A 9,784-nucleotide genomic window follows, 5' to 3' on the forward strand; every position below is an offset into this window, starting at 1 on the left:
GTAAACAATCCAGAAGATTGATGGTTCGGGGGGGGGGGTGACACAGGAGAGGGGGAGATGAGGGACAGGAAATGGTGTGTCAACAAACCCAACAATAAGTGATCTAAAACCAATGGTGAGGAGGTTGTAGGATGCCTGGTGGGGCTTGATCAAGGGCACTGTAGCCAAGAGAAATTATTGAGAGCTGAATGGAGGATGAGCATGACAGTGGGACATGAACAGAGTAAAAGGAAATAACTAGGAGGCAAAGGACATTTATAGAGATCTAAATAGAGGCATGTATATATGTAACTATATTTATATATAATGATATGGAAATTTATCTATGTACATATATTAATATGTTAAGTATTGAGGTACCAGATGGACATTGGGCCTCTACTCCAGTACACCCTAACTGCAAGAACACTTTGTTCTAATAACCTGGCATTCGGTGATGTTCACCTTCCCAACATGGTCACTGAAGACAAAGTGGGTGCATAAGCAAATGTGAAGAAAGCTGATGGTGCCCGGCTATCAAAAAATATAGTGTTTGGGGTCTTAAAGTCTTTAAGATAAACAGGCTACCAACTAACTGAGAAACAACAAACTCCACATGGAAGAAACACACCAGCCTGTGTGATCATGTGGTGTCAATGGGATTAGGTATCAGGTATCAAACCCATAACAAAAATCATATCAATGGGAATGAGGGTGAGGGCAGAGTGGAGACCCAAAGCCCATCTGTAGACAATTGGAAATCCCCTTCATGAGGGATCATAAGAGGAGACAAGCCCATCAGTGTACAGTATAGCAAGAAACACAATTTTCTTCTAGTTCTTTAACCCTTCCTCTCCCCCACTATTATGACCCCAATTCTACCTTACAAATTGGTTCGACCAGGGCATGTAGAGACAATAGCTCAAAACACAGGGATTTTCAGACAGATAAACAAACCCCTCAGAAACAATAATGAGAGTAGTCATACCAGGAGGGTACGGGAAGGTGGGGGCCTAAGGGGGAATCCAATCACAATGATTGAAATTTAACTCCCCTTTCCCCGGGGGACTAACAACAGAAAAGTGGGTGAAGGGAGACAGTAGATGATGTAAGATATGAAAATAATAATAATTTACCATTTATCAAGGATTCATGAGGAAGGGAGGGTAGGAGAGGGAGGGAAAAATGAGGGGTTATACCAAGGGCTCCAATAGAAATAAATGATGGCAACATATGCACAAAAGTGCTTAACACAATGGATGGATGGATGGATTGTAATGAGATATTAGAGCCCCCAATAAAATGATTTTTTTAAAACCCCAAACAATCAAACACCTATATAATATTCTCTGCTTTCACCAAAAACACATCTGAGGTCAGGAATGATATCCTTCATGCCATGCCCTTTTCTCAATCTTCCTTGAATCTCTAGGAGCTCTCTATCAATCTATTGTTGCAATTGTTTTTGAATTTTGTTAATCAACATTTAACTTACATGTGATATTAAGTGATGTTCAGTTATTCTACATTGTTATTTGATTACCTTTCTTTTTTATCGGCACAAATATGGATCTTTTCCAGTTGGCTGACCAGGTTAGTGTCTCCTAAATTTCTTGGTGTAGACCAGGGGTGCTTCATTCCATGGACCTCCGTACATCTGAGTCCACTTTGAGGAGTCACCTGCTCCTCACTCAAACTTTCAGTGCCTTCCATCTTGAGAGCCTCCACTCCAGACACTATATCTGACATTCCACCTAATGCTCTCCTCCTGTTCATGTAGTTCTCAGTACTTAGTCCCTCAGAAGTGGACAGCTTACTTCTTTTACTAGTCTCTTCTTAGTCTGGAGACCCACTGAAACTTAGTAAGCCTGCTGGTCTTCAAGTGCAATGATAAAGTGTCCAGCATCAGAGCAACACACAAGCTGCCACAGAAAGTGATGGAAAAAGGGTTAATGAGAATTACATAAGAACGTATGTTAAAGTATACCATGGGATGATTAAGTAAGGCAGAAACATAACAAAGAATGTAGTAGATATATCTTGGGAAAACAAAGCGAAATACATCAAAATTATAATATTATCAAAGCTTTTTTCCCCTCAAATATTTCTTTTGTTTTATGTTACCTTAGAGGGGAACATAATTTTAAAAGCTCAAAATACCCTGATATAGTCAGCCATATGACTGTATAATAATTTTTCTCTGAGTACTTTTCCTTGGCTGGCATACTTATATTCTACCTTTAAACATTTCAAAATACTCCCTCATCTTAAAACACTGCTATCTAGCAGTCTGCATATTAAAGGAAACCCCAATTATAAGAGAGCATTGTTCTTTGAAATTGGATTAAAAGGACTCAAGAGGAAAAGAACTGAAAGTGATAAACCAAATATTCCTAACTCATAAATAGATAATAAATCCCCCAGCAAATAATGTATACAACGTGATTTTTAATCAGCCAATCACAAATTGCACCTGCTACTTCAGAGAGAAAAAGGGAGAGACATTTGATGTTGTTTCTCTTGTTGTTTTAATTTGTTGATGTCTAGAAATATAGAAAGCTTATCAGTTTATGTTCTGTGATAGATTTAAGACCAGGAAGGGGAGCTCAAATACAGATAGCTGGACAAGAATTAGAGGAAGGAGTTGTTCCCTTTGTAATTACAGGATAAATAATCTCACAGAAATTCGGGCATTCAAAAATATTCAGGCATTCTCTATTAATAAAATCTTTCACACAGAACAGGCATTATATTGTGGGCTATACCATGCTCTTAGGAATACATTCCCCAGAACCCTTGCCACCGGACATCATGTAGTGGGAACAGAATAATATTGAACTGAATTGTCCAGAAGAGACGTCATTCCCCAGGACCCATTTTCCCCTTATGTCATTAGTGGGAACAAAGCCATGGAGCAAGGCTTTCAAGTTCCACGAATCTTGATTGCCTATTGTTGTTGTTGTTGTTAGGTGCTATCCAGTTGGTTCTGACCCAGAGAAACTTCATGCACAACAGAATGAAACACTGCAAGGTCCTGCCCCATCCTCACGATTGTTCCTATGTCTGAGCCCGTTGTGGCAGCCATGGTGTCCATCCATCTGGTTAAGGGCTGTCCTCTCCTTCACTGCCTCTTGTCTTTACCTAGCAGGATGTCTTTCTCCCGGGACTGGTCTCTCCTCACAACGTGTCCAAAGCATGTGAGATGAAGTCTTGATATGCTTTCTCTGGAGCACTCTAGCCATACTTCTTCTAAGACGATTAGTCTGTCCCTTTCAGCAGTCCAGAATGCTTTCAGTACTCTTCTGCAACACCACAATTTCTTGGTCTTCCTTGTTTGGTGTCCAAGTTTCACATGCATATGTGGCAACTGAAAATGCCATCACTGGCGCCAGGCACACCTCAGTCCTCAAAGTAACATCCTTGCTCTTCCATATTCTTTTTGTTGTTGTTGTTGTTTATCACCATTTAATGACTGTTCCAAATACACCCTCTACTGGGCTACAGGCGAATTTCATACCGATGGAAATGGATGAGCCACCTACTCCACATCCTCAACTGCCTTTTTTCCAGGCATCCGGACGCTAACCAGAAGACTCCTTCAGGAAGGTCGTTATCTCTTCCATGTTCTAAAGGAGTTTTGTACAGCAAATTTATCTAGAGCTCTACTTATTTTGATCCCTTGACTGCTGCATCCAAGAACATTAATTGCGGATACAAGAAATAATTTTCTCCATTTATCATGGTGTCACCCATTGGTTCGGTTGTGAGATTTTGGTCTTCTGTATATTGAGTTGTAAGTAATACTGAAGGCTGAAATCCTTTATCTTCACCAGCATGTGCTTCAAGTCCTCTGCACTTTCAGCAAGCAAGGTTGTGTCACTTGTTTTTTAAAATAATCACTTTATTGGGGACTCATGCAACTCTTATCACACTCCATACATTAATCAAATCAGGCATGTTTGTACATATGTTGCTTTCATTCTTTTCTAGACTTTTACTTTCTATTGAGCCCTTAATATGAGCTCTTTTTCTCTCCCTCACTCCCTCCCCCTCATAACCCCAGAGGGATTGTACATGGCTATTATTTTCATCTCTCACACCCACCACTGTCTCCCTTCCCCCATGTTTCCTGTTGTTCTTCCCCCTGTAGAGGGGTGTATGGTTATGTGTCGATCATTGTGATCCATTCCCCCTTTCTCCCTTTTCCACCCCCTACTTCCCCTTACCTTCTGGTATCACTATTCACACTCCTGTTCCTGGATTCTGTGTGTTGTGAGCTCCCATCTCTTATGTATATACCTGTGTACATGTTCCACTCTAGTCTGAATTGAGAAGTAGCACTGGGGTCATAGTAGTGGGGGAAGAGGAAGCCTCAAGGAACCAGAAATATAGTGTTTCATCGATGCTTTACTGCACCCTGGTGACTCATCCCTTCCTTGTGGCCCCTCTGTGGGGAGATTGTTCCCCTGTCTACAGATGAACATTGGTTTTCTGCTCCAGCTCCATCGTGATGCCACATTCTTCTTCATATAACCCATCTTCTCTAATGAATTTCTCAGTAGTTTAAATAAATATGGTGAAAGAATATCATAGAGGCACACACCTTTCTGGATTTTAAAACATGTAGTATTCCCTTGTTCAATTTTCCCAACTGCTTTTTGATCCCTGTATAAGTTCTGCAGCACCACCACCACAAAGTGTTCCGGAGTTCCCATTCTTCTCGGGATTGTCCATAGTTGTTACTATCTATACAGTATAATCCCTGGCACAGTCAATAAGACACAAGTCAACAGCTTTCTGGTATTCTCTACCACAAAATCCTTATTTTCCAACTGCTGTTACTTCTCTGTTTCCTTCTCTTTGTCTCTTTTTTGACAATGAATGCCACACCGTTCCTCCTGATCGTGTGATTTTTCTGCTTTAAAATTGTCACAAACAGTCCATTTGAGCTCACTAGTGACTGCACTATTGATCTTTATGCGTGCCATTTTATTTTTGAACACTGCCAATTTTCCTAAATTCATATTTTGCACATTCCAGGTTGTAATCATTAGAGCATTTTGTAGCTATTCCCTTTCCATTGAGGTATGGTCCTCAGCAGCTGAAGGTCCTGAAGGCTTCGCTCCCTCCCACAGTCTCTACAGGACTCACATCACCACCGTTGACCCCATTCTGAGAAATCAGCTCCTCCCCACTCACATTTCGAGTGCCCTTCAACCTGACGGACTTATACTCTGCGAGTATCTTCAACAGTGATCTGTTTCCATTCATTAGGCCTTCAGGGTCTGACAATTTTTGGAAGCTATGCATATGGTTGTCTGCAGCTACTTCCTCCAAAGTTGGCAGCCAAATCCTTCCTCAGTGTCTGCTCTTAGTCTGGAAGCTCCACTGAAACGTGTGCATTTGGAGTGACCCTGCTGGCATCTGAAACACCAGTGACCAGCCGTCAGCATCACAACAACCCACAAGCTGCCAACATCTGACAAACTAACATACGAGGGTTGGTGATTGCAAGGAGGGACCTTTCAAAAGCCGCATCACGATTCCACCGGGAGATTGCTTAGTAAGCCCATTTTGCTTTAATTATAGCACTCTGTGTGTGGCCAGTTTAGAAAATGAAAAAACTTCAAACTCAAAAGTAGAATCAGTGTTTTAGGGTAAGTTGTTATTTGTATAAACATAGTTCTTGCTCCAGTTCATGCTAACATAACTAATAATGGGTGCAACTTGAAGGAATTCAAAGGAACTAGATTTGCCCTAAGGGAGGCTTCTGACAAAGAAGCAGGGAAGCCTCCTTTTCCTTCCTTGTCCTTGGCTTCGGTTCAGCGGCGCTGGTAGCTCAGAGGTCTGCGCTCCTGCATATCTCAAGAAGGCAGCTTCCTTCCCCCTTAGTACCCTTCTCCCTCTTTCTCTTACAGCACGCTCATAGGAAGAGCATTGACTCAGGCTAACCCTAAAATATCAAAGAGCAAAAAGCTGTTAAAATACACAAACTTCACCTTAGTGAAAGTTATATTTGAAGAGCCTTACTCTGAGGGCACTGCCCAGTCAGCGTTGAAGCGCGAACCACACACGGCTCTAACTCACCAGCTTAGAGAGTACTGCATATATCACTGTGAGTCTGAGTCAGCCTCCCCAAAATTATAGCAGTGACACTGGACGGTTTTCATGGTCTTGTATCTGTTAAAGCATGACTGGATGATACATGTTATTAATGATGGGACGTGTATACAATATTGGTTCAGGACCTTCTGATCAACCTGGTTAGGGTATCACTCATGTTCATGTCAGCCTACTACCCCAACTTCTATTAAGGGTGCACCTAAGCAAGTTCCTGAGGGAAAGATTTCCTTCCTCTGAACTGGCTTAAGGAGTTTCTACAAATATATTCTCTCTGAGGAGGAAATTCTGTACATTGCTGATCAATGGCCAAGAATAACTAAATGGAACCCTATTCTAACAGATTTAAGGTTCTTACTGAAAACTCTCATTTTCTGCAAACCCAGTGCTCAGAATTTAAGATCTAACACATCCAATAAGAATTTTCGGAACTTTTTACCTTTCTAGTTGAAATGCCACCCCAATTTGCAAATTATATGTCATAGAAACTTTAATAAATCCTCTAATTTGTTTAAAAATTTAATTTTAATAGTTCCACTTTACCCCTCTCAACAGTGAAGGTGATTGCTCCAGTGCGCTCGCCCTCTGCTAGGGGACACTGCCAGCTCGTACAGAGGTTCACAACTGAAAACCCACTGAGAGAATTCAATGTTGTCCTATACAGTAACTAGGAGTCAGCATTGCTTTTGCTTTTGCTTACTGTGCAGCCTAGACGAGGGACCAGGAAGTGCTACCCTTGACCAGTTTTAGTCTTCAGTGGGCATGTGTCTCCATACAGATTTTTCAACCTAAGAAACATCAGACTTCAGTGTGAACTATCTGAGACCCTAACAAAGGAGGGAGAAGAACATGAAGGAACTATATCAAAGTACCATGTGAAGAATTGCCTCCTCACACACCTGTGGGTGTGTTTCTCTCTTTATCTACATCTTGCACTGAAACAAATAAAACAAGCAAAAACAAATCAATTTTAATTATCATCTAGTTATCTCTAAATTGTAAAGCAGCAGTTGTTAAGCATAAACAGTGGTGCAAAAGGTCAACATACTCAGATGTTAACCAAAAAATCGGAGATTCAGTCGACCAGAGCTAACTGCAGAATCCAGCTCCCCTGTGACGCTCATGGGCTCACTATGATCGGTGCTGACTGCACTGCTACGGTGGGTGCTGGTGACCGAGAAGAGAACAGCACACTAGCAGGGACTAGAATAAGGTTGACTTACAACTTGGAGAATGTCACATGTGTTGTTTGCATCATTTCTGTTTCCCTTAAAGTCAAGTTTTACAATGCTAAACTAAGGAGACAGTGACCAAATAGCTGAGAACTAGGATCATATAGCCTAGCTTCTTTTATTTGAGTTCTATTTGAATTTCCACTTTAAGACTTACACCAGCTGTGTGACTTTTGAGTAAGCTGCTTAGCACCTTCCTCATTTAAGTTTCCTCATCTGTTAAGTGTTCAGCAAATTGTGTTCAGTATGTGCCTGTGACTGCCAAGGGCAAGGGCCCAGTCTTACATGCCTTTCAATTCATTGTGCATTTCAGTGCCTAGGACATACTAAGGGAGGAATAAAACAAAACAATTATAATCCAAATGCATTTAATATGAGAGTAATATTATTAGAATAATTTAGTATGAATCATTTGGAAAATGAGAATAATATGAGCACCCACCAAGCAGTTTTAATTGTTGGAAGAATGTTCTGTTAACTAGCCACCTATGAAAAACCAAGTTTGCGCTAAAACCAAAAACAAACAAAACACATACCACCTAGTTTTGGAGTTTTAGGACTTTTGAATTTCCTTTTTCTCAAGATTATAACATATGATTTCTTTCACATTATGGATTGAAGTCTCCCCCTTTCCATCCGACTCTGAACTTCAGTCACTTTTATCATACCAAGAACAGAAACAAAGAAACAAGAAAACAAAAATCTGACAAATCATATAAAATAAAATATCTTATTTCAGGGTGTTCGAAAAGGTTGTCAGGAAGAGGTGTGGGAAAATGCAGAATGGGTGGGGTTACTGAGAAATGCGGACTCCCACAAGAAAGAATATTCTTGGCTAGGTAAAAGAAAGGTAATTAGCTGTCAACATGCAAAGAGAAGAGGTGTTATTCTGTCATGCATATAAGACAGCATCACCCTCATTAGTGTAGAAATACTTTAAAACACTTTTTCATATGTCAGATTAGCTAAACTTAAATACTGAGTCTAAAACTACTCAGAGCTTGCATGTAATCAAGGAGATAAGGGTTGCCACGCAGATTGCCAGGTGTTTGCCAAAGAGTCCAATTACCATCCGTGGGAGGAATGGACTGTCATGACCAATGGTGACTTTACAAAGCCAGAACTCCTTTTTATTACATGAAAAAATCAAGCAAACAATAAATAAAGGATATGTCTCAGATATATTTCATTAACTAGTGAATAAAAACGAAATCCCTCTGTGGTCTCTGGATTTCTAAGTTTCTGTCTGAGGCTGTTCACGTTAAGCGCTAACTCAAAAGTAAAGCTCTCAAAACAATGATGGCACTACACCCTGTTCACTGAGAGAGGATTCCTCGTCCACTCACATTTTCTGTGCAAAGAGAGTCCATGGTACCATGACCTGTTCTATCAGAAACACAGCCACCAAGTGTGGCCAGAAGGTTTGATCTTTATCTCAGGGAGGCATGAAAGATCTGACCTCTCTGAATGAATTCGTGTTCATTACCTTGAGGACTTTTTACTTCAAAATTGAATGACAGAGTGTAGAATTTGATCTGAGGAAATGGAAAGATACTCAATGCTATGTACGCTTCCTGTGTGCTCTCACATCACGTCTGATTCTGTAATGTCTACAAGACACACGGGCATGTGTAAATCACAGTTAGGTTTCATGCTGTTATTCTTACCCAGTTATGATGCTCTTCATGCCTTCAACCCCTACATATAAGTCAAGCGTACTGAACACTTAGAAACTGAGAATATCTTAACATGAAAATAGATGCGTACACATTTCTGTACACCTAACTGTCAGAAAGTAGTTCTAACCTAGGAAATAGATGTATTTCGTTAAAAAGAATGTACTTAAATACGTTTCTGACTGAGGACTGTGCACCTTTACTCTGTGATAGATGACAACACCAACCAACTCTGGATAAATTAGCAAAATATAAATATGCTAGTAAACAAGGTGGACTCTTCTTAGCTTGTCCTTGGAACATTTGTAGTCAGCAAGAACATAAACATATCACACCCTGATAGATAAAAATTAAAATCTGCATAAATAGCAAAATACAATGATGTCACATAACCCACTGCTATCTGGCCAACGCTGGTGCATAGTGACTCTACACAGGGTTCCTGCAATGCTGTATGGAGCAAGTGCTCTCACACTTCACTCTTGGAGTGACTGGTGGGTTTGAACTGCCCACCTTGTGGGGAGCAGAGGAAGGTTTACTGGACACAACCACCAGAGCTCCTTAAATATGTCATATTGCAAAGCCCTTCTTTGATGATAGATCAAACATCTATAGCTTAACATGCAAACACCTGTGTTCTATAAACCTGTACCATATGACTCACTTTCAGAGAAGAGAGACTCCAATATTAGCTCTTGCTCTCCTTTTGAAGACAGAGATGCCCGCTGAGATGCCGTTAACCACACCGAAGCTCAGACCCTCCCGTAGCTAGAGATG

This window comes from Tenrec ecaudatus, chromosome 3 (genome assembly GCF_050624435.1).
Source record: "Tenrec ecaudatus isolate mTenEca1 chromosome 3, mTenEca1.hap1, whole genome shotgun sequence".
Taxonomy (NCBI): domain Eukaryota; kingdom Metazoa; phylum Chordata; class Mammalia; order Afrosoricida; family Tenrecidae; genus Tenrec; species Tenrec ecaudatus.